This window comes from Bos grunniens, chromosome 13 (assembly GCF_055505025.1).
Source record: "Bos grunniens cultivar Pamir isolate PY7600 chromosome 13, Bosgru_T2T1.0, whole genome shotgun sequence".
NCBI classification, from domain to species: Eukaryota; Metazoa; Chordata; class Mammalia; order Artiodactyla; family Bovidae; genus Bos; species Bos grunniens.
In genome coordinates, this window is record NC_141177.1 from 33,210,658 (window position 1) to 33,234,635 (window position 23,978).

Genomic DNA, 23,978 nt, shown 5'->3' on the forward strand with positions numbered 1-23,978 from the left:
TATACCATGCACCATTTCTAAACTTACAAGTTCATTTATTCATTAAATATATTAGAATGTGCACATGAATAAGGTAATTTATATGTCATATAAATGTTTTTAAAGTGACATTATTATAATATAATATCCTCTGTACTTAGAAAAAGGTGGAATGCCCAATCAAGGCAAGTATGGGGTTGGCCAAAAGTTCATTTGGATTGAGAACTTATGAAAAAACCTAAATGAAATTTTTGTTTTTGGTCAACCCAATGTATATGCTTTAGAGTCAGTATCACAATATTTTTAGCTGTATGACCTCAGAAGAGTAATAGCCTCTCTTAATTTGTTTTCTTACCTAGAAGATTGGAAAAAAAATAAGTGTCTATTTAATTAGTTATGCCATTTAGATTAGTGAGAACATGTTAAGTGCCTAAAACACTGTGAGGCATATAGATAGGTTTTAAAAAAGATATCTACTATTTCCCCAATACTGATAAATATGCAATTTCCTATGTAATATATACAATAAAAATTTATCTAAAAATATTCTCTTTATTCAATATGCCAAAGAATACAATTATATTCATATTACTTCCTTTGAATATGAGACAAGTAAGCCATCAAAGCTCTGATAACTGAAAAGAAAATGTAACAGTTCAGTCACTGAATTTAGGATAATCTCAAATGCTCTGTTTATGTTTTCTGTCTTCTCAGTAGACTGCTCAATTCCACTTCTGTCCAAGATAGAGACAATGGATAGAAATTGTCTAGAATATTTCAAGAAATGAGCAGCATTATGTAGTTAGAATTGGAAATCCTTGTCCATTCTGTTTGCCAATGGCTTTTAGAACAGCCCATACCTAAACTTGCCCTTCCATTGGTGAAGAAATAGTGTATCAGGCACCATAATGAGAGAACAAGATAGAAAAATTATAAAACATACCCAGAGTTCTCCAGAATGACAAAACCTGGCAAGAATCTATGATTTTTTCTTCTATGGTTTTTATCCAACTCAGTGTTTTGATCTACTAGCATTTAATATCCTTTTAATAGAGTATTCATTTCCTCCATAATGTAAGTGGCAAACTAGGACACAAAATGAATGCAAATACATTTTATTTTGCTCAGTTTCCCAGGGTCCCATGAGGTGTGTGGTTTTATGGTACTGGAACAAAAAGATGAGCTAGAAATTGCCAGACAAGATAGATGATGTAAGTTATCTTAAGGCAAGGGAAGCATGTTCTTTGATCACAACACTGCTAAACATCAAGCATAAGTAAAAAACCCTTCTCCAGGTCAAGAAATAGGACAAAATAACTAAACTTGTTCTCATACCAAGATGTCTCAAAAAATTTAGCTGAATATTTTCCCTTCTGTTAGCCACTGACTCTGAAACAAACACAACAACAACAAATTCAAAGATAAATCATAATCTCATGTTCAGTGGCTGAGCAATCACAGTACTTTTCAAATAATAACTTCTTTTAAATTGATCAGATAGAGAAACTAATATCTGACACTTTAAAAAAATAATTTTTATTTAATTTATGGCTGTACTGGGTCTTTGTTGCTGCATGGGCTTTTCTCTAGTTGTGGTGAGTTGCTGTGTGTGGGCTTCTCATTGCAGTGGCTTCTCTTGCTGTGGAGCACAGACTCTAGGGTGTGCAGGCTTCAGTACTTGTGGCTGCTAGGCTCTAGAGCTTGGGCTCAGTAGTTGTGGCACACAGGCTTAGTTAATCCTCCCCACGTGGGATCTTCTTGGGCCAGGATTTGAACCCAGGTCTCCTGAATTGGCAGGCAGATTCTTTACCACTGAGTCACCAGGAAAGCCCTGATTTGTCTTTGTTGCACAGAATGTCCTACCCTGATCATAGCTCAGTAGTGCTCTAAGCAGTGTCCCACTCCAGCTCACATCCTCCTTGGCAGTGAACTGCAAGGAGGAGAGCCTGACACCCACCCTCCAGACGGACAATTTTGCTTCTTTTTAATTTTAACTTCTGAATAGAAGATATGGATTGTAGCTTCAACTGAAATTATGGTTATATTAGACACATTCCCAAGGACAGTATTTCGTACAAAGTTGGTGGTTAATAAGTACCTTCTGTTGGATTGTTAAAATTGAATATTAAGGAAGCAAAAAAAGAAAAATCAAAATACAAATACATGACCTTTAGATAAAGAGTACATGGGTTTGAAATCTTGACTTACCACTTGGACAAGGCAGTGCATCTGTGGCTGTTATTTTCGCATTGTGTGTGTGCTCAGTTGCTCAGTCATGTTCAATTCTTTGCAACCCCATGAACTTAGGCCACCAGGCTCCTCTGTCCATGAAATTTTCCAGGCAAGAATACTGGAATGGATTGCTATTTTGTACTCCAGGGGGTCTTCCCAACCCAGGGATCAAATCTTTATCTCCTGAGTATCCTGCATTGGCAGGCAGATTCTTTACCAGTGAGCCACCTGGGAATCCCCTTTTAACACACAAAAATTCCCACCTCAAAATGTTTCTTATAACAGTGGTTGGTTCCTTAACTTTACTGCCCATGAAGCACCTGGAGCTCTTGTAAATTCAAATTTAATAAATCTGACTACATTCTAATGGCAAAGGTTTAGAGGCTAATGTGATATGGTATATGTGAAAACACTAAGAATAGGACTTGAGAAAATTACTATTCATGTTCTTTGACCATTTTGAAAACCACCTTGTTTGTTTGTTTTGTTATGGAATGGATGAAAGAATGAATAAATTATGATATATGTACATATGCATATATGATGAAATATTCAGCATTTAGCACGGGCGGCTACCCCACGTCCGAGGTCAGGGGCAGCGGCCGAGAGTGCCAGGCTGCAACTGTGTAGGAACAGCCGAGAGGAGCTACCCCATGTCCGAGGTCAGGGGCGGCAGCCGAGAGGACCTACCCCATGCTAGGGGCCAGGGGCGGCTGCCAGGAGAAGCAACCCCACCTCCAAGGAGGGGTGGCTGTGTATGCACAGGAGGGTGTAGAGGAGCTATTCCACATTCAAGGTCAGAAGGGGTGGCAGTGAGGAGATACCCCTCGTCCAAGGTAAGGAGCAGCGGCTGCGCATTGCTGGAGCAGCCGTGAAGAGATACCCCACGTCCAAGGTAAGAGAAACCCAAGTAAGACAGTAGGTGTTGCAAGAGGGCATCAGAGGGCAGACACACTGAAAACATACTCACAGAAAACTAGTCAATCTAATCGCACTAGGACCACAGCCTTGTCTAACTCAATGAAACTAAGCCATGCCCGTGGGGTCACCCAAGACGGGCGGGTCTTGGTGGAGAAGTCTGACAGAATGTGGTCCACTGGAGAAGGGAATGGCAAACCACTTCAGTATTCCTGCCTTGGGAACCCCATGAACAGTATGAAAAGGCAAAATGATAGGATACTAAAAGAGGAACTCCCCAGGTCAGTAGGTGCCCAATATGCTACTGGAGATCAGTGGAGAAATAACCCCAGAAAGAATAAAGGGATGGAGCCAAAGAAAAAACAATACCTAGTTGTGGATGTGACTGGTGATAGAAGCAAAGTCCAATGCTGTAAAGAGCAATATTGCATAGGAACCTGAAATGTCAGGTCCATGAATCAAGGCAAATTGGAAGTGGTCAAACAAGAGATGGCAAGAGTGAACGTCGACATTCTAGGAATCAGTGAACTCAAATGGACTGGAATGGGTGAATTTAACTCAGATGACCATTATATCTACTACTGCGGGCAGGAATCCCTCAGAAGAAATGGAGTAGCCATCATGGTCAACAAAAGAGTCCGAAATGCAGTACTTGGATGCAATCTCAAAAACGACAGAATGATCTCTGTTCATTTCCAAGGCAAATAATTCAATATCACAGTAATCCAAGTCTATTCCCCCACCAGTAACGCTGAAGAAGCTGAAGTTGAATGGTTCTATGAAGACCTACAAGACCTTTTAGAATGAACACCCAAAAAAGATGTCCTTTTCATTATAGGGGACTGGAATACAAAAAGTAGGAAGTCAAGAAACCCCTGGAGTAACAGGCAAATTTGGCCTTGGGATACAGAATTAAGCAGGGCAAAGACTAATAGAGTTTTGCCAAGAAAATGCACTGGTCATAGCAAACACCCTCTTCCAACAACACAAGAGAAGACTCTATACATGGACACCACCAGATGGTCAAAACTGAAATCAGATTGATTATATTCTTTGCAGCCAAAGATGGAGAAACTCTACACAGCCAACAAAAACAAGACCTGGAACTGACTGTGGCTCAGACCATGAACTCCTTATTGCCAAATTCAGACTGAAATTGAAGAAAGTAGGGAAAACCACTAGACCATTCAGGTATGACGTAAATCAAATCCCTTATGATTATACAGTGGAAGTGAGAAATAGATTTAAGGGCCTAGATCTGAATAGATAGAGTGCCTGATGAACTATGGACTGAGGTTCGTGACATTGTACAGGAGACAGGGATCAAGACCATCACCATGGAAAAGAAATGCAAAAAAGCAAAATGGCTGTCTGGGGAGGCCTTACAAATAGCTGTAAAAAGAATAGAAGTGAAAAGCAAAAGAGAAAAGGAAATATATAAGCATCTGAATGCAGAGTTCCAAAGAATAGCAAGGAAAGATAAGAAAGCCTTCCTCAGTGATCAAGGCAAAGAAATAGAGGAAAACAACAGAATGGGAAAGACTAGAGATCTCTTCAGGAAAATTAGAGATACCAAGGGAACATTTCACGCAAAGATGGGCTCGATAAAGGACAGAAATGGTATGGACCTAAGAGAAGCAGAAGATATTAAGAAGAGGTGGCAAGAATACACAGAAGAACTGTACAAAAAAGATCTTTATGACCCAGATAATCACGATGGTGTGATCACTGACCTAGAGCCAGACATCCTGGAATGTGAAGTCAAGTGGGCCTTAGAAAGCATCACTATGAACAAAGCTAGTGGAGATGATGGAATTCCAGTTGAGTTCTTTCAAATCCTGAAAGATGATGCTGTAAAAGTGCTGCACTCAGTATGCCAGCAAATTTGGAAAACTCAGCAGTGGCCACAGGACTGGAAAAGGTCAGTTTTTATTCCAATCCCAAACATGTAAAATACCATGTAGGAAACGAGTTGCCAGTCCAGGTTCGATGCACGATGCTGGATGCTTGGGGCTGGTGCACTGGACGGCCCAGAGGGTTGGTATGGGGAGGGAGGAGGGAGGAGGGTTTGGGATGGGGAACACATGTATACCTGTGGCGGATTCATTTTGATATTTGGCAAAACTAATACAATTATGTAAAGATTAAAAATAAAATAAAATTAGAAAAAAAAAAAAAAAGAAAGTCAATGCCAAAGAATGCTCAAACTACCGCACAATTGCACTCATCTCACACACTAGTAAAGTAATGCTCAAAATTCTCCAAGCCAGGCTTCAGCAATATGTGAACCATGAACTTCCAGTTGTTCAAGCTGGTTTTAGAAAAGGCAGAGGAATCAGAGATCAAATTGCCAACATCTGCTGGATCATGGAAAAAGCGAGTTCCAGAAAAACATCTATTTCTGCTTTATTGACTATGCCAAAGTCTTTGACTGTGTGGATCACAATAAACTGTGGAAAATTCTGAAAGAGATGGGAATACCAGACTACCTGACCTGCCTCTTGAGAAATCTGTATGCAGGTCAGAAAGCAACAGTTACAACTGGACATGGAACAACAGACTGGTTCCAAATAGGAAAAGGAGTACATCAAGGCTGTATATTGTCACCCTGCTTATTTAACTTATATGCAGAGTACATCATGAGAAATGCTGGGCTGGAAGAAGCACAAGCTGGAATCAAGATTGCTGGGAGAAATATCAATAACCTCAGATATGCAGATGACACCACGCTTAAGGCAGAAAGTGAAGAGGAACTAAAAAGCCTCTTGATGAAGGTGATAGAGGAGAGTGAAAAAGTTGGCTTAAAACTCAACATTCATAAAACGAAGATCATGGCACCTGGTCCCACCACTTCATGGGAAATAGATGGGGAAACAGTGGAAACAGTGTCAGACTTTATTTTTCTGGGCTCCAAAATCACTGCAGATGGTGACTGCAGCCATGAAATTAAAAGACGCTTGCTCCTTGGAAGGAAAGTTATGACTAACCTAGATAGCATATTCAAAAGCAGAGACATTACTTTGCCAACAAAGGTCCATCTAGTCAAGGCTATGGTTTTTCCAGTGGTCATGTACGGATGTGAGAGTTGGACTATAAAGAAAGCTGAGTGCCGAAGAATTGGTGCTTTTGAAATGTGGTGTTGGAGAAGACTCTTGAGAGTCCCTTGGACTGCAAGGAGATCCAACCAGTCCATCCTAAAGGAAATCAGTGCTGAATATTCATTGAAAGGACTGATGTTGAAGCTGAAACTCCAATACTTTTGCTACCTGATGCTAAAAACTGACTCATCTGAAAAGACCCTGATGCTGGAAAAAATTGAGGGCAGGAGGAGAAGGGAACAATAGAGGATGAGATCATTGGATTTCCATCACTGACGTGATGGAAATGAGTTTGAGTAGGCTCCGAGAGTTGGTGATGGACATGGAGGTCTGGCATGCTGCATCCATGGAATCCGTGGGGTCCATGATGTCGCAAAGAGCCAGACACGATTGAGCAACTGAACAGTGCTGAACATTCTTTGAAGATTCAACTTTTAGTTGAAGTTTTTATGTCTTTTTCATCTTATGGAATTTTTTTCTAATGTACTTGTGATGACTTCATGCTTGTAAAAAAATATTTTTGGTAAGACTTTCACTTTTTGCACATTTTTCTGAGCAGACACACAGACTATTTGCTCCTTACTATCTTTGACAAGTATTATTAATATATAGCAAACAGCCTTGGAATATAAAGATAGTGTCTCCATTCAGACCAAAAAACAAATTTGAATACAGCTTGAAAAGGTAGGGGGAGTGTCTTTCTCCATTATAAAGACCTGCTTGCTTATTCCCATGATAGCAATTTTCAGTTACTTAGCTTCAGGTTTTTCTTCTATAATGTCACCTACTGCATGAGCAGACATCCATCTAGACCCATCAGATCCCTTTGGAAAATTTGGAGGAAGAGAAACTGATGTAAATATACTAATACTCATGTTGCTTGCTGTGTCATGAGTATATAAGACTTTTATCTCTGTTCTAGCATCTCACATCTTCTGTTAGTCTCAGCAAAACTGTCGTTTGTTAACTTCTTAAATTGCAAGCTGGATAAAATCAAGTCCACATTTTCATCTTTGCCCTCTATTTTTTTTTTAATGATATTTTGTTTTCTTCTTAAATTTCTATTGGATGGACACTGGTATTTGGTATGCCTATCTTTCAGTTCAAAAACCATCTCTTCTATTTGCCAGTGATTCTCTTGTTTCATTTCATTTTAAGGGACTTAGTTTATTTATTTTCTAAATTTCTATTTATTTATTTGGCTCTTCTGTGTCTTAGTTGCAGCATATATTATTTTTTGGTTGCAGTTTCTGGATCAAGTTCCCTGACCAGGGATTGAAACTGGGCCCTCTGGATTGGGTGTGTTGGGTTTTAGCCACTGGGCGACCAGGGAAGTCATGATTGAGTTATTTTCTAAATTACTAATCATCTTCTGATGTTATTCATTATATTATTTGGCCTTTTGATTAAATGCACTAACAATTTTTAAATTCCCCTCAATATTCTTGTTTCATTTATTCTCTTTTTAAACATTTATTCTGGCTCTGATTGACTTTTATACCAAGACTAAAGCTCAGGCTGGGAGACTTTCCCAGGTAGATCTTGCATTTTTAAAAATATAGTAGTTAGAATTTTAATCTTGAGTAAGAGGTTGATACCAGTCAATCTGAATATGTTGGGAGTAAGATGAAATCAGAAATTGCTGAGAATTATTGATCTACTGATTCTACCCTTTTTTTTTTCCCAAAGATTTTTACTTATTTGCTATTTCTAAATAATCCAGTCTTTTTAAAGTGGGAATTTCAAACATTGAAGAAACAAACAAAAGTGTTCACTTCACTCCACAATTCTTGACACCAAGTTATTAGAAACATGTTTCGCTCTTTTGTCCTTTAACAAATATGATTTGCTGATATACTAATACAAAGAGAAAAATAAAATGTGTTCAAAATATGCTATGAGTCTCAGAGTGGTGGTTCTCAATCTCTTCCCCTTTATCTTATGTACTTGTTTTACAAGTACACTGAGATTTGTATTGACCAATGTGGATGGCCTGACCCTGTGTTAAAAACTCACCCCATCCTATTTCTTTGAGAAGAACAAAGTTTATTTTTCTAAAAAGAAGAAGAAAAAAGAAACAATTAGCAAACTAACCAAATTTTAAACTATTACTGAGGTTGTTCATATATGTTTTGTCTCCAATCACTTCAGGAGACATGTGAGCATGCTCTGACAAACTAGAGAACTCTCTGTGCACTTATCAGGGGTAGACTTCAGTTTAAGATTCAGAAGGAACCACAGTGGCAAGATAGAATTATTCAAGTGGTTTCATAACTCATATACTGTTTTGTAATCGGCTGTACCTCACTTCTCTGCTTTTTGGTTCAATCCAAAAATGTTCACTTGGTAGGAATCCTGAAAATAGATCTTTGTAGTTTAATTTTTTACCTTTCTCTAATAATTCAATCAGGTTTTACTAGACCAGACAAGCAGAAGATGAGTTTTCCACAACTTCTTTTTCTTGCCAGGAAATCTCCGGGCTTGGTTACATTTCTGTCTTTTGGTGCTAATTCTGTAGCTTCTGTTTTTTATTTCAACTGGATGAATTCCTTCAATGTCATGTCTATGACCTCAGTGAGCTCATGGAACTCCCTCAAATATGACTAGTACACAGGTTATTAACTTGCTTGGTGTATTGCTTCCAAAATAGACATGTCCAAGCTTTCATGTTACCCTAGGTGTGTCACTGTGAGAAACCAATCAGTCATATCCTCAGATAATTTATTAATCTATTTTTGCCCTAATTGATTTGCAATTCAGTACACTTGCTAGGAAATCTGATATTAGAGGCTAAAATGACAAGCTTTTGAGCCAGAGCTCCTTGAACCCTGCCTCTGTCATTTACTAGCAGAGTGATGTTGGAAAAAATATTTAATACTTTTCATAACACTTAATGATTCAAAAGAAGAGAAGCAAACTGGTATGACAAAATGAGGTACACTGGAGAAAGGAATGGCAAATCACTTCAGTGTTCTTGCCTTGAGAACCCCATGAACAATATGAGAAGACAAAATGGTAGGACACTGAAAGATAAACTCCCCAGGTCAGTAGGTGCCAAATATGCTACTGGAGATCAGTGGAGAAATAACTCCAGAAAGAATGAAGAGATGGAGCCAAAGCAATAACACCCAGTTGTGGATGTGACTGGTGATGGAAGCAAAGTCCAATACTGTAAAGAGCAATATTGCATAGGAACCTGGAATGTTAGGTCCATGAATCAAGGCAAATTCGAAGTGGTCAAACAGGAGATGGCAAGAGTGAACATCAACATTTTAGGAATCAGCGAACTAAAATGGACTGGTACGGGTAACTTTAATTCAGATAACCATTATATCTACTACTGTGGGCAAGAATCCCTTAGAAGAAATGGAGTAGCCAGCATAGTAGAAAAAAGAGTCCAAAGTGCAGTACTTGGATGCAATCTCAACAACGACAGGATGATCTCTGTTTGTTTCCAAGGCAAACCATTCAATATCACAGTAATCCAAGTCTATGCCCTGACTGGTAATGCTAAAGAAGCTGAAGTTGAACAGTTCTATGAAGGCCTACAAGACCTTCTAGAACTAACACCCCCAAAAGATGTCTTTTTCATTGTAGGCGACTGGAAAGCAAAAGTAGAAAGTCAAGAAACACCTGGAGTAACAGACAAATCTGGCCTTGGAGTACAGAATGAAACAGGGCAAAGGCTAATAGAGTTTTGCCAAGAGAACAAAGTTTTTCAATGGTGATGTTGGAGCAGACTCTTGGAGCAAGAGTCTTCTCCAACTTGCAGCCCAAGACTTCTTGGACTGCAAGGAGATCCAACCAGTCCATCCCGAAGGGAATCAGTCCTGAATATTCATTGGAAGGACTGATGCTGAAGCTGAAGCTCCAATACTTTGACCACCTGATGGGAAGAACAGACTCATTGAAAAAACCCTGATGCTGGGCAACATTGAAGGCAGGAGGAGAAGGGGATGGCAGAGGATGAGATGGTTGGATGGCAACACTGACTTGATGGACATGAATTTGAGCAACCCCTGAGTTGGTGATGGACAGGGAAGCCTGGAGTGCTGCAGTACATGGGATCACAGAGTTGAATACAACTGAGTGCCTGAATGGAACTGAACTAACTGTGGGAACATAGTTTCTTCCTTTTTTTTTTTTTTTTTTCACAAGCTACAAAATGTTTCATTTCCTATATCTCAACAAGATGCTCTCCATCTTCTATCTCTGTGAATTATTTTTTGTTTGTTTGTTTTCAGCTAGAACCTACTCTGCAGCATGCATATTCAAAGCAAGGAATAAGAATATCTGTGAGATTATTTTAGATATTGCCTTTTGTTGTTGTCCAGTTGCTAAGTTGTGTCTGACTTTTTTGTTGCCCTATAGACTACAGCACTCTAGGCTCCATTGTCCTATACATTTTCCTGGAGTTTCCTCAAATTCATGTCCGTTGAATCAATTATGTTATCTAACCATCTCATCCTCTGCCATTCATTCTCCTTTTGCTTTCATTCATCCTCAGCATCAGGGTCTTTTCCAATGGTTTGGCTCTTCACATCAGGTGGCCAAAGTATTAGAGCTTCTGCTTCAGCATCAGTCCTTCCAATGAATAGTCATGGTTGATTTCCTTAGGATAGACTAATTTGATATACTAGTAGTCAAAGTGACTCTCATGAGTCTTTGCCAGCACCAAAATTTGAAAGCATCAGTTCTTCAGCACTTAACCTTCTTTGTGGTCCAAAGCCTCACATCCATACACGAGTAGTGGAACAAATCATAGCTTTGAATATATGGACATTTGTTTGCACAATGATACTTTTGATTTTTAATATGCTGCCTAGAGTTGTCATAATTATCCTTGAAAGGGTAAGTGTCTTTTAATTACATGGTTGCAGTCACCATGGGCAGTGATTCTGGGGTCCAAGAAAGTGAAATCTATCACCGATTCCACTTTTTCCCCTTCTGTTTGTCCTGAAGTGATAGGACAAGGTGCCATAATCTGTTTTTTTTTTTTTTTTTTTTTAATGTTGAGTTTTAAGCCATCTTTTTCAAACTCCTCTTTAACCCTCCTCAAGAGGCTCTTTTGTTCCTCTTCACTTTCTGCCATTAAAGTGGTATCAGCTGCATATCTGAGGTTGTTGATATTTCTCCTGGCAATCTTGATTCCAGCTTGTGATTCATATAGCCTGGCATTTTGCATGATGTTCTCTGCATATAAGTTAAATAAACAGGTGACAATATACAGTCTTGTCATATTCCTTTCCTATTTTCAAATCAGTCCCTCGTTCCACGTCTAGTTATAACTCTTGCTTCTTGACCTGCATAGAGGTTTCTCAGGAGAAAGGTAAGGTGTCTGGTACTCCCATCTCTTGTGCTGCTGCTAAGTTTTCTAACTTAATTGGCATATAGAATGTAGCACTTTAACAGCACCATGTTTTATGATTTTAAATAACTCAGCTGGAATTCCATCAGCTTCAGTAGCTCAATTCATAGTAATGCTTCTTAAGGCCCTCTTTACTTTACACTGCAAGAGGTGTGTTTTTTGTATAATACTTCTGTGTATTCTTGTCACCTCTTCTTAATCTCTTCTGTTTCTTTAGGTCTTAATCATTTCTCTCCTTTATCATGCCCATCTTTGCATAAAATGGTCCCTTGATATCTTCAACTTTCTTGAAGAAATCTCTAGTCTTTCTCACTTTGCTGTTTTCCTCTATTTCTTTGCATTGTTCTTTTAAGAAGGCCTTCTTATCTCTCTTTGCTATTTGGAACTCTGCATTCAGTTGGATATATCTTCCATTTCTCCCTTTTCCTTCACTATTCTTCTTTTCTCAGCTATTTTAAAACCTCCACAGGCAATCACTTTGCCTTCATGCATTTCTTTTTCTTTGTAATGATTTTAGTCACTGCTTCTTATACAGTGTTACAAACCTCTGTCCATAATTCTTCAGGCATTCTATCTACCAGATCTAATTCCTTGAATCTATTCATCACCTCCTCTGCAAGGATTTGATTTAGGTCATGCTTGGATAGTCTAATGGTTTTTCCTAGTTTCTTCAATTTAAGTGTGAATTCTGCAATTAGGTGCTCATGATCTGAGCTACACTCACCTCCAGATCTTGTTTCTCCTCAGTGTATAGCATATCTCCATCTTTATCTGCAAGGGACATAATTAGTCTCATTTGTGTATTGACCACGTGGTGATGTCCATGTGTAGAATCATCTTTTGGGTGGTTGGAAAATGGTGCTTGCTATGACCAGTGTGTTCTCCTGACATACTCTGTTAGCCTTTGTCCTTCTTCATTTTGTACTCCAAGGCCAAACTTGCCTGTTTTCTGGGTATCTCCCTACTTTTACATTCCATTCCTCTATGATATAAAGAACATCTCTTTTTGATGTTAATTCTAGAAGGTGTTGTAGTTTTTTATAGAACAGGTCAATTTTAGCTTCTTCAGCATCATTGGTTGTGGCATACACTCAGATTACTGTGATGTTCAATGGTTTGCCTTGGAAACAAACCAAGAAAATTCTGTTATTTTCAAGGCTGCACTCAAGTACAGCATTTCAGACTCTTTTGTTGGTTATGAGGGCTACTCCATTTCTTCTAAGTGATTCTTCCCCACAGTAGTAGGCAAAATGATAGGCAAGATAATCGTCTGAAGTAAATTCACCCTTTCTGGTCTATTTAAATTCCCTGATTCCTAAGACATTGATGTTAAATCTTGCCACCTCATTATTGACCATATCTAATTTACTTAACATTCCAGGATCCTATACAATACTGTTTTTTACAACTTCAAACTTTACTTTCACCACCTGACACATCCACAACTGACAGTCATTTCCCCTTTGACCCAGCTTCTTCATCCTTACTGGAGCTATTAATATTAGTAATTGCCCTCTGCTCTCCCCCAGTAGCATATCGTACACCTTCCAACCTGGGTGGCTCTTCCTCTGGTGTCATATCATTTTGCCTTTTCATACTGTTCATGGGATTTTCTTGGCAAGAATACTGGAGTGGGTTGCCATTTCCTTCTCAAGTGGACCCTGTTTTTTCAGAACTCTTCAGTATGACCTGTCCATCTTGGGTGGCCCTACTTAGCATGGCTCATAGCTTCATTGAGTTACCCAAACCCCGTCACCACGACAGGGCTGTGATCCGTGAAGATGACATTGTCTATACTTACATATCCATTTAGGTGATATCTAGGAAAACTAATGGTGTGCTTAAGACCAGATTCCATTCACAGTAAGGATCTGCTTAAAGATTACCTCTCTCTTACTTTACATGTTGCAGCAAGGATTTTTTTCATAGTCTGCACTCCTTCACATGCATAAAGCCAGTTTGTATCACATCAAACTACATGTACTCCACAACTTTGATAGAAAATCAACTGATATTGTTTATAGAATCCAAGAGGTTTTCTCTATTTAGCTAAAAAATCATGGCATTTTTGTATTTTTTTGTTGAAAGAAAATGAATTTGCTCAGTCATGTCTAATTCTTTGTAACCTCAGGCATGTCCAACTCTTTGCAACCCCATGGACTGTAGCTTGCAAGCCTCCTTTTTCTTTCCTGGTATTCTTTCCAGGCAAGAATACCGGAGTGGGTTACCATTTCCTTCTCCAACTGGAATGTACAATAATAAAGATGTAATCAAAAAGAAATTTGTTTTGTTTTAGCCCAAGTGAAGCCATGAGTTGAATGTTGCTTATCTTTAATCTCCATGAACAGAAACATGAACAAAGTAGTAAGTGAACAAAATATTTCTTTGGTGTTCTCTTAAAAGCTTGCCCTTTAGAAATTTACTTGTCTTTGTCTTTGAATATGACCTGTCTGTATTGAGTTGGCCAAAAAACTGGTTCAGGTTTTGCCTTAAGATGGTACAGAAAAACCCAGACAAACTCTCTGGCCTACCCAATATTTAGAATCAACCAATGGTTTCCCATAATCCCTCAAAAAAAAAGAAAGAAAAAGAAAGAAAGAAAAAAACTCACACAAAAACCAGATTTTATGCCATGATCTAGAAGGTGTTGGTTTATTCAGCCTATTTCTTGACCTTATCTTCCCTCATGTACACCCCTTTTGATAACTTTTAGTCAAAATAACTTTTCGGTTTATAAGTTGCCAGTATTAGAACTGCTGTATCTCTTGTTCATTGTACCTAGAAAATTATCTTTTCTTCTTCTTAACACTGGTTCTTTCTCTTCCTCAGGTCTGTTAAAAATTAAGGCTTCCAGGTTCTCCTTTGAGAAATTCAGATTCATTAGTCTGAGGTGAAGCACAGAAATGTACATTTTAATAAAAACCTGAGGGGACCTCCCTAGTAACCCAGAGGTTAAGAATCTGCCTTCCAATGTAGGGGACAAGGCTTTGATCCATGGTTGGAGAACTAAGATCCCACAGGCTGCAGGGCACCTAAGTCCTTGTGTCCCAACTACTAATTCTGCGGACCCCAACTACTGGGCATGCATGCCAAACCAGGGAGAAGTGGGTGCACAGCAATGAAAGATCCCACATGCTGCAATTATGACCCAATACAACCAAATAAATAATTTTTTTTTAAAAGAACCCGAGGCAATGCAGATGCATATGGTTTATCCATACACATTGAATAATCCTAATTTCAAGTTCTAAATGAGGCAATTGTATTTCCTAGGATCAACAGAGGAGGCTTCTTCCACTTCCATGAAAATAAACCTTAAGGAAGACACTGTCTTGAAAACTCAACTTTCCTTGGAAAGAAATAAGAAACCCACTATAAAATCCCACTGGTCCCCTAATATTTCATATTATGTCTTTGTGACATCTACTTCAACGAAAAATGCCTAATTTTTGATATTGACCAATCTCTTACTTCTTACTAGCAAGCTTACTTGTCATTCTTTGAGGTTTCTTCCAAACTATATTTGAGGCACCTTTGGATTTAAGGAAAATAGGTTTTTTAACTGTACTTTTCCAGTAGTCATGTATGGATGTGACAGCTGGACTGTGAAGAAAGCTGAGCTCTGAAGAATTGATGCTTTTGAACTGTGGTATTTATTGGAGAAGACTCTTGAGAGTCCCTTGGACTGCAAGGAGATCCAACCAGTCCATTCTAAAGGAGATCAGTCCTGGGTGTTCTTTAGAAGGAATGATGCTAAAGCTGAAACTCCAGTACTTTGGCCACCTCATGCGAAGAGTTGACTCATTGGAAAAGACTCTGATGCTGGGAGGGATTGGGGACAGAAGGAAAAGGGGATGACATAATGGCATCACTGACTCGATGGACATGAGTCTGAGTGAACTCCAGGAGTTGGTGATGGACAGGGAGGCCTGCCGTGCTGTGATTCATGGGGTCACAAAAAGTCAGACACGACTGAGTGACTGAACTGAACTGAACTGAACTGTCAGCTTACTCATTCTCTGTTGATTCAACTTCCTTTCTTCACTTGATATTATAATTAAATATCTTTCTTCATTGAAGCTTCCTATATCCTTCCCAGACCACATTAGAAACATCTTTGTTCATAGTACTTCATTCAGATCTATATAAAAATAAACTTGATTTAAAATTTTCACTGAAGTAAAAATTTTAGTGAGGATTTCAATGTAAACTCAGTGATCCTTCTGTCCTTTTTATCCCCTTGTCCTCATTTATTAAATATTTCCTCATAGCTTGGAGCTCTGCTTTATTCCTTTGCTTACAGTCTTTCTTTCCCTATTGTATTTTTTTTTAAATTTTTTAATTGAAGGATAATTGCTTTACAGAATTTTGTTGTTTTCTGTCAAACCTGAACATAAATCAGCCATAGGTATACATATATCCTCTCCCTTTAGAACCTCACTCCCATCTCCCTCCGCATCCCACCCATCTAGGTTGATACAGAGCCTGTTTGAGTTTCCTATTGTAATGCAAATTGCAAGCAGTGAGGAACTTTTTCCACTGTTCTCTGCTATATCCTAAGGATAGTGCCTAGAATATAGTACAGGCCCAATAAATATTAAATAAGTAGATAAACATGGAACTATGGACTAGTTCCAAATCGACAAAGGAGTACATCAAGGCTGTATATTGTCACCCTGCTTATTTAACTTATATGGAGAGTACATCATGTGAAATGCTGGGCTGGATGAAGCACAAGCTGGAATCAAGATTGCTGGGAAAAGGCAGAAGGAGAAGGGGATGACAGAGGGTGAGATTGTTGGATGGCATCACCAACTCAATAGATATGAGTTTGAGCAAGCTCAGGGAGTTGGTGATGGACGGGGAAGCCTGACATGCTGCAGTCCATGGGCTTGCAAAGAGTTGGACATGACTACAAGTGATTGAACTAAACTGAAAGTAGATAAATATTTCTAGAACTTATTTTGTAATTTTTTGTTTATATATATATATATTTTCTTCCAAAAAATTTTAGGGTCCATTGTCATCATTAAAATTTAGCATAGTTCCTATTGTGTAAAATGTATGGAGTAATTAAATATCTTCTACTTAAATACGTATTTCATATCACAGTTAAGAGATCATTTTATTTGTTAAGTTTCTATGATTTAAAAGGTTGAATTTTCAACATTTACTGAGTTGGTTGAAATGAAACAGATATTTCAGAGGATATTTTGACAAATGTCCGTCTCCAAATCATGACCAAAGGAACAGCCTGGGTGAAGCTAGGAGATTCATCTTATTTTCAAGTAATTGGGCACAAAATAAACTCTTGATTACTGGCAACAGGGCAGTCAAAAGAAGGCCTTAAGGTATTCACCTCAGTTACAGAGGACTTTTATGTTCAAGGGCAAAAATATAAATTTAAGATTAACTTCAGACTAATAGATATGCAGGTCAGGAAGCAACAGTTAGAACTGGACATAGAACAACAGACTGGTTCCAAGTAGGAAAAGGAGTACGTCAAGGCTGTATATTGTCACCCTGCTTATTTAACTTCTATGCAGAGTATATCATGAGAAACGCTGGACTGGAAGAAACACAAGCTGGAATCAAGGTTGCCGGGAGAAATATCAATAACTTCAGATAGGCAGATGACACCACCCTTATGGCAGAAAGTGAAGAGGAACTCAAAAGCCTCTTGATGAAAGTGAAAGAGCAGAGTGAAAAAGTTGGCTTAAAGCTCAACATTCAGAAAACTAAGATCATGGCATCCGGTCCCATCACTTCATGGGAAATAGAATGGGAAACAGTGGAAACAGTGTCAGACTTTGTTTTTCTGGGCTCCAAAATCACTGCAGATGGTGACTGCAGCCATGAAATTAAAAGACACTTACTTCATGGAAGGAAAGTTATGACTAACCTAGATAACATATTCAAAAGCAGAGACATTATTTTGCCAACAAAGGTCCGTCTAGTCAAGGCTATGGTTTTTCCTGTGGTCATGTATGGATGTGAGTTGGACTGTGAAGAAGGCTGAGCGCTGAAGAATTGATGCTTTTGAACTGTGGTGTTGGCAAAGACTCTTGAGAGTCCCTTGGACTGCAAGGAGATCCAACCAGTCCATTCTGAAGGAGATTAGCCCTGGGATTTCTTTGGAAGGAATGATGCTAAAGCTGAAACTCCAGTACTTTGGCCACCTCAATGCGAAGAGCTGACTCATTGGAAAAGACTCTGATGCTGGGAGGGATTGGGGGCAGGAGGAGAAGGGGACGACAGAGGATGAGATAGCTGGATGGCATCACTGACTCGATGGACGTGAGTCTCAGTGAACTCCGGGAGTTGGTGTTGGACAGGGAGGCCTGGCATGCTGCGATTCATGGGATTGCAAAGAGTCGGACATGACTGAGCGACTGATCTGATCTGATCTGAATAGACCAGGCTGAATAAAATAGGAATTCTAAAAAGAACATCAAGGACAAATATGTTAATGTATGGCAAATCTGCCTTATAGTTGAACTTTACCTGTTACAGAATGCCTTTAGCTTCTTTAAATAACATACTGCAGGTTGAAATCCCAGCATAGATCTCCTCGTGCTAAGACAAAGCCAATTGAATTCTCTGTAGGTAAGCATTGGCCCCTGTGAGTGTGTCTCTCTGTGAGGGTGTAGTTAACCTGCATCCACTTGTCACAGCTGCCATGTCAATGTTAAAACCCCTTCTATTCTTTGCCCAGTTCAGACTCTGGAACCCAAATCTAGAAATATGTATTTTCCTTTTGCACATCCACTTAATCAGTTTAAGTGAGTCTGTAAGTCTTAGCCATTTAACTGATGACAACCCCAGTTTCCTGGTTTTTAGACTGCAGTTTTTTCCAAATTAAATAGAATAGATACAAATAAATGTGTCTGGCATGTAATTGGCTTTATTCCCACCTATATTATCATCTCTTTTATTGTGAAAACCTCCGTATCAATTGCTTATTTAATCTCTTTTTATTCTGGACACTTAGGTTGTCATATATTCAAGTGAGAGTAAAAATGGGTGCCTATAACTCCAAAACAACTTCATTTCCCATAAGCTTACATCATACATTTCTTTAAATTCAAAAGGATCCTGTTACCAGTGCTCTTTTTCACCTACTATCCTACATAATGCAGTGGTATTCCCGAAATGAATCCAGTCTGGCAGAATGAAGGCACATCCAAGTGTACCTTCCTAGTTCCCAAACATTGCCATTATGTAAATTTCTCAGTTGGTGAATTAAGATTGTCAAAGTTATGAAAAGAAATGAGATTTATGGTTACCTATTTTGGTACATGTAAAATAATTTTTTACTGCTACCATCATCAAAATCATGAAAGGTTTTGGAGTGTGTCTGGGATAAAAACTATTCTTATTCTGGGGAGGAAGTACACAGTGTGCTATGTAATATCTATTACTTCAATTCCTGTGCTCTGCTTTTGTCCAGAAGATGAGATGCTTTGCAACTGAGGGACTTGGGGACTGTCAAAATGTGGCAAATGAACTGGATTCAATAAACAAGAACACAGCAGTGTCTAAGCTTCAAAGAGAAGCTGAGAACCAATGTAATAGAAGCAGTAACTAACAATAGTTAAATTTCAAGAGCATTTGACCTCAATTCTAAGATTTTTCTCATTCTTTCCTTGCATTTCAATTCTCAAGCAACATATCGGGTAATGTGTATCACAACAATAACTATGAAAGTATGTAATGACCTCTGGCCAGAATTCAATGTTAAATCATGATGTAGTATATATTATGATTTGAATTTTATGACCTCACAGAATGAACACCTGTTTAGTGAGAGAACTATAAAATTAGCCTATTGAATGCTTTGTTTGCTTGTTTTTCTAAAACAGCTTGGAAACTTAATGGAGCATGAAAATGTAGAAATTACAGAATTTCTTAAGTGCCCATCCATCTAATTTATATATGAAAAGAGTAATTCTTGAATAATCTTTAAATAATAACAAAGAACTGCAGAAAGATTTCTGGCTGAATAGTGTACTCCCAAGATGTCAACACATCAGCAAATTATCCTTGGCATATACTTCAAGATTTATATAATCCTTGTTTAATAACTTTTGCCTATTGGAGTCCTAACCCCAAAGATTTCAAAAGGGAATAAATCACAAATTTCTCTATTTGAAAGAGAAGTTGTTCACATTTATTTAAAGCAATGGGAAATTTAGCATGGAGTGCTTTATAAAACTTTATAAATGAAACAGAAAAGTTGGTACCATTTCTGGCAAAGTTTTAGTGATTGTTTTATTGTAAACTTGAGTCTCTCACTAAATTAGGACTTCTTGGGTATGTGGTTGACTCCACCACAACCAAGGTTTAACTTGGTCATTCAGTCTTCTAGCACTCTGGTAGTGAAAAGTTTCTTTCCTTTAATGGAAACAGAATGTACCATATCAATGAAAGCATCTTTTTGGTATACTGTGGCCACTTCTCCTCTATTATGTTAAGGATCAATGGAACTTGAAACACTGTTTCTCAATCTCTGGAGAGTCATGTTGCGAAGTAGTTGAAATGTGTAAGGAATGACTGTGTGGAAGTAAAGAATGGAATGGCTGTTTTGTCAAACAGCAAGTCTTAAGTGACAATTCCTATTGGTCTCCTAAAAGTGATTTCTTTCTGGTCTTGTTATTGAATGTGAATGTGGGTCACAGAAGAAATGCCATCTTCCATCACACAGCTCCAAGTCAAAGTCCAGTTCCTGTTTTGTCTTCCATATAAACAGGATGAAGTGTTTCCTCTCCATGGTGTAATTTCATTGAAACATTATATTCTGTTAGGTAAAGTCCTTCTATTTTTCCTTCCTATTCATTCAGCAAGCACTTTACTTCAGGACCATCTGGTATCAGGTAGTATAAGGGGAAATTAACCAAGTAATAAAAATGGCTTACATTTATTGAGAGCTTATTATAGGCCAGGTACTTTCTGAGATCTTTACAAGTATTAACTCATTTAATATACCTATGAGGTAGTTATAGTATCATGCTAATTTTAGAGATGAGAAAAGTCAGGCAGAGAGGGTTAGCCAGGGTGAAGCTGGGAGCTGAACTCTAAAAATCTAACCTAAATTCTGAACTCTTTAACATAGAATGGCTGTTTGCTTTCTTTATAGGGTTTAGAGCCTGTACCATTGAAGTAGTAGGATAATTACATTTGAGCATTCCAGATCTGGCTGCTGGTTATTGGACTGTGTTCTGTTTGTAAGATTAAATGAGCTGTACACTCATGATATGTATACTTGTAAGTACAGCTTCACTGCAGGTTATAGACCAAATGTTTGTGTTCCCCTAAATTTATATTTTGGCATCCTAACCTCTAATATGATGATATTAGGAGGTGGCACTTTTGGGAATTATTTGGTTGTGAGAATGAAGCCCTCCAGAATGGGGTTAGTGCCTTTATAAAAGGGACCCAGAGAGCACTCACCTCCTCTTTCCACCACGTGATGATGCAAGAAGTGAGTAGTCTTCAGTCTGTAAGAGGGCCCTCATCAGAATCTGGCCATTTAGGCACCCTTATCTCAGACTTTCAGGTTGTGGAAATGTGAGAAATAAATTTTTGTTGCGTAAAAGCCATAACGTCAATGGTGCTATTGTATGAGCCTGAAATGACTAATCAGCGCACAATGAAAACTAAAAAATGATCACAGGAGCAAAGTGATGACAACATAGAACAACCTGTGTTCATAAATGCTGGAGATAACACTTTAAGATGAAGGCTCTAAAAGCTGTAATCAAGGATGACTGTGGGTATGTTTCAATAAATGCAATCATTGTTAATTATTTTTTATTGCTGCATTGTTGGTTTACAGTATTGTGTTAGTTTGAAGCATCAGATCAGATCAGATCAGTCACTATACAGCATAGTAATTCAGGATTTTTGCAAATTATATGTTATTACAAGATGATGGCTATAGTTCCCTGTCCTATATAATATATCTCTGTTACTTATCTCTTTTATATACAGGTTTTATCAGTTAATTCCATACCTTGATTTGTCTCTCACCTTTCACCCCTTTGTAACCACAAGTTTGTTTTCTGTATCTGTGAGGCTGTTTCTGTTTTGCATATACACTCATTTGTATTATTTTTTAGATTCCACATGGAAGTATTTGTCTTTCTCTACCTGACATTTCACTAAGCATAAAATTCTCTAGGTTGATTCACTTTGCTGCAATAGCAGAATTTCATTTTTTTTTTTGATGAACAATATACTATTGTGTATATTTATGCCACACCTTCTTAATCTAATTGTCTTAATCTAGTTGTTTATGGGCATCTGGGTTGCTTCCATGTCTTGGCTATTATAACTAGTCCTGCTATGAGCATTAGAATGCATGTATCTTTCCAAATGGCTATTTAATTTTTTTCTGAAATTATACCCAGGAGTGGAATTGTTGGATCATATAGTGTTAAAAAGCAAAGACATTATTTTGCCGACAAAGGTCCATCTAGTCAAAGCTACGGTTTTTTCACTAGTCATGTATGGATGTGAGAGTTGGACTATAAAGAAAGCTGAGCACCAAAGAATTGATGCTTTTGAACTATGGTTTTGGAGAAGGCTCTTGAGAGTCCCTTGGAATGCAAGGAGATCCAACCAGTCCATCCTAAAAGAAATCAGTCCTGAATATTCATTGGAAGGACTGATGCTGAAGCTGAAACTCCAATACTTTGGCCACCTGATGCAAAAAACTGACTCATTTGAAAAGACCCTGATGCTGGGAATGATTGAAGGAAGGAAGAGAAGGGGACAACAGAGGATGAGATGGTTGTATGGCACTACCGACCTGATGGATATGAATTTGAGCAAATTCCAGGAGTTAATTGGTGATGGGCAGGGAAGCCCAGCATACTGCAGTCCATGGGGTCATAGAGAGTTGGACATGACTGAGTGACTCAACTAAACTGAACTGAACTGATGATAGTTCCATTTTTAGTTTTTTGAGAAAACTTCATAGTGTCTGCACCATTTTATATTTAAAACAGTAGTATACAAAGATTCATATTTCTCCATATACTCTCCATTATTTATTTGTAGGTTTTTTGGATGATAGCCATTTAACAGGTGTGAGATAATATCTTGCTTTGATTTGCATTTCTGTCATAATTAGTGATGTTAAGCATCAATCCATGTTCCTATTAATCATCTGTAAGTCTTCCTTGGAAAATGTCTATTCAGTTATTCTGTCCACATTTTGATTCGGTTGTTTGGCTTTTTAATATTGAGTTGTATAAGCTGTTTGTATATTTTGAATATCAACACCTTATTGGTCACATTATTTGCAAATGTTTTCTCCCATTCTGTATGTTGTTTTTTAGTTTTGTCAGTGATTTTCTTTGCTATGTGAACTCCTTTAAGTTTAATTAGGTCCCATTTATTTATTTTTGCTTTTATTTCATTTGCCTTAGGAGACTGATCCAAGAAAATTGCTACAATTTATGTCAAAGAATGTTCTACTTATGTCCTCTTGTAGGAGTTTCAGCTTCCATTCTTACACCTAGGTATTTAAACCATTTTAAGTTTATTTTTGTATATGGTATGAGGGAATGTTATAATCTCATTGTTCTATAGATAAATGTCAAGTTTTCCCAGCACCAGTTATTAAGAGAAGCTTTTTTTTCCACTTTATATCTTTGCCTATTTTGCCATAGATTAGTTGACCACAAATGAATGGATTATTGATGGGTTGTTTGTTCTGTTCCATTGATCTATGTGTCTGTTTCTGTGTCAGTACCACACTCTTTTGATTATCGTAGCCTTATAGTATAATAGTCTGAAGTCAGGGAGTGTGCTATCTCCAGCTTTGTTCTTCTCAAGATCACTTTGGCCATTTGAAATTTTTTGTGGTTCCATATGAATTTTATTATTAGCTCTATGAAAAATGTTGTGGGTATTTTGATAGGAATGGCATTATATCTTAAGATTGTTTTTGGTAGTATGGCCATTTTAACAGTATTAATACTTCTGATCCAAAAACACAGAATAACTTTCCATTTCTTTAATTTCCCTCTAGAGTTTTCAGTAGAAAGGTCATTAACTCCTTAGTTTATTCCTAAGTATTTTATTCTCATTGATATAACTTTAACAAGGATTTTTTTTTAAACTTCTTTCTGATATTTCATAAAGAGTATATAGAAATATAACAAATTTCTGTATGTTGATCTTGTATTATACAACCTTGCTTAATCAATTAAATAGTTCTAATGTTTTGGGATGGAGATTTTAGGGTTCTATGTATGAAGTATCATATCATCTGAAATAGTGACAGTTTTCAGTTCAGTTCAGTTCAGTCATTCAGTCATGAGTAACTCTTTGTGACCCCATGGACTGCAGCACGCTAGGCTTCCTTGTCCATCAAC